The sequence below is a fragment of the Penaeus vannamei genome, chromosome 34, assembly GCF_042767895.1.
Source record: "Penaeus vannamei isolate JL-2024 chromosome 34, ASM4276789v1, whole genome shotgun sequence".
Classification (NCBI taxonomy): domain Eukaryota; kingdom Metazoa; phylum Arthropoda; class Malacostraca; order Decapoda; family Penaeidae; genus Penaeus; species Penaeus vannamei.
This window is the reverse complement of record NC_091582.1, coordinates 8,446,354-8,448,853: the sequence shown is the minus strand read 5'-3', so window position 1 is coordinate 8,448,853 and position 2,500 is coordinate 8,446,354. Positions and strand designations below refer to the sequence as shown.

General features: G+C 46.2%; 1 protein-coding gene across 4 annotated transcripts in view; it reads left to right on the top strand.

The window, feature by feature from the left end:
• LOC113800203 (integrin alpha-PS2) overlaps window positions 1-2,500 on the top strand; it is a 373,572-nt gene that overhangs the window by 69,103 nt on the left and 301,969 nt on the right. The window lies entirely within an intron of this gene.

The window sequence follows — 2,500 nt, the reverse complement described above, 5'->3', positions numbered from 1 at the left end:
TTTTGATATGTTAGCTAAAGTAAAGTATCGCCAAATACGAGAAGTTAAAGAGGAAGATAAAGGAAAGGAAATGAATACCAGTTTCTGTTTAGATTTTTTTTGGTTTCTAAAGTATCCCCAGTGTGAGTAATGAGAGAGGATGATAATAGACAGAAATAGGGAAATAAAAGGGATATTTTGAATGGGAGAAGCAAATAAAAGAAGGGAAGAAAAATGAAAAAACAAGATTCTGATGGAAAGTAGCAGATAGAAAAGGAAGAAAGGAATAAACAAAAGAAAATTTTGAATTTCTTTCCGGAATACGAAGGTAGTTTGGGCGTTTCAATCTACAGAAAAAAAGAGAAATGGAAAAAAAAGGAAAAATTCGATTAAGAAAAAAGAGAAGAAAAGAGAGAAATGGAAAAAATCGATTAAGAAAAGCCGATAGAATAAAATGAAATAAAAAAGAATTGATTTTCTAAACGGAATAGAAAGCGAGCGTTGGTGTCTCAGCATGCAAGTTTGGGCGTTCCGTCGTCGTGGAAACATGCAGGTGTTCCCGAGCCCCCGATTGTCTCACAACTTCAACATTCTGATCTATTTGTAACTCTGCCAACCGAAGCTCTGGGGTTTCTCGCATTCATATTTGCCGGTGTTCGTGTTCTCTGTCGGTTGTGATGGTTTCGAATGCGGATTTTTTTTGGAAGAGATGTCGAAGGAAGGGATGTGTTTTTTTGTTATTGTTTTTTAATAATATTATTATTTTGTTACTTTGTTATTTTTTGTTGTTTTGTGAATTTTCTGTGTCGAATTTCCGTCAGAAGTTTGTGAAATATTCGGAACGTTTTTTTTTTACATTTAAAGTCGCTTGGAACTTTTTTTTTTTCATTTAGAGTCGCTTGGAACTTTTTTTTTTTTTCATTTAGAGTCGCTTGGATTTTTTTTATTATTACATTTAGAGTCTCTTGGAACTTTCTATTACATTTAGAATCTCTTGGAACTTTTTAAAATTACATTTAGAGTCGCTTGTAACCTTTTAATACATTTAGAGTCGTTTGGAACTTTTTTTTAAAAATTACATTTAGAGTCTCTTGGAACTCCTAAAACCTCCAGAGCCTCTTCCTGGTGGCTGAGGACTGGCGCCCGTGATCCTCCGAGAGATACGAACCCGTCGCCAAGGCCGCGCAACACGCCGGCGACAAAGGCAACAGCTACATTTGTTGGAAACTTCTCGATTTTGTCAGTTTTCCTTATTCGGTTTTTTACTGCCGCCTTTAAAGGGAGTAACGAATGTAAAATGAGCCCGCTCTTATCTGCGCATTGTGTTCTATATTTTAAGTATGAAGGTTTTTTATGCGTTTTATTTTCTTCTCTGTTCTCTGTTCCCTTATTTACTCTCTTGCCCACACCTTTACCTACTTCTCCCTCCCCATTCCTCCCTTCCCCTTCCTTCCCTCCCTACCTCTCCCTTCCTCCATTTCTTTTCTCAGCCTTCCCCCCTCTCCCTTTCTCCCCTCCTTACCTCTCCCTCCCTCCCCTCCTTACCTCTCCCTCCCTCCCCTCCTTACCTCAGCCCTCCCTCTCTCTCCCTTCGTCGCCTCCTTACTTCCCGCCCCCTTCTTCCCCTTCTTACCTCAGCCTTCCCACCCTCCCCCTCCCTCCCTTCCATACCACAGCCTTCCCTCCCACCCCTCCTTCCCTCAGCCTTCCCTCCCACTCCTCCTTACCTCAGTCTATCCCCCCCTCCCTCCCCTCCCCTTCCCCGCGTGTTTGTAAGCTCATCAGGAGAACACGACAGGTACATGGCAGTTGACGCGCGATCAACAAACAGACGCCCTCAAATGCATCACGCGTATTATCACCGTCTCATCGCCCGCCCTCGACGCCCACCACTCACCGCCCATCAGCCCAACAAACCAATGGCCGCCCACCGATGCCCACAATTATGTCAGTGCGAGTCGGTGATTTGTTTACCTTCCTCCGTTCACCCGTCGGAAAGGTGGTACTGTCTCCTCCCTTCCCTTCCCCCCCTCCCCCTAACCCCCACTCGTCCACTCGTACCCTCCTCGTTCGTCCTTGTACAGATTGCCCCTTCCTTTCCCCTCCCTTTACCCCAATTTACCCCTTCCTTCCGCTCCTCCTACCCCAAGGCGTCCCCTTGTACCCCCCTCGTTCGCCCTCCCCTTACCCCAATTGCCCCCTCCTTTCCCCCTTACCCTCACTCGTCCCCTCGTACCCCCTCTTTCGTACTTTCAGTCATCAACTTCCTTCCCCCTCCCTCAACCCTCAATTGCCCCCTCCCTTCCCCCTCCCCTTCTCCCCACCTTGCCCCCCCCCTCCTTCGTCCACCCTTGTTCCGACGACGAGGTTATCGCGAGGTGGAACGAGCGGTGGCAGAACACTCACTACGAAGACATTGGATAATTGCTCTGTCTTGTTTGTGTGTTGGGGTTTGGGGTGGGGGTGGGAGGGGGGTGGGTCTGGGCAGAGAAGAAGAGGGATAATTAAGGATGGTGATTGG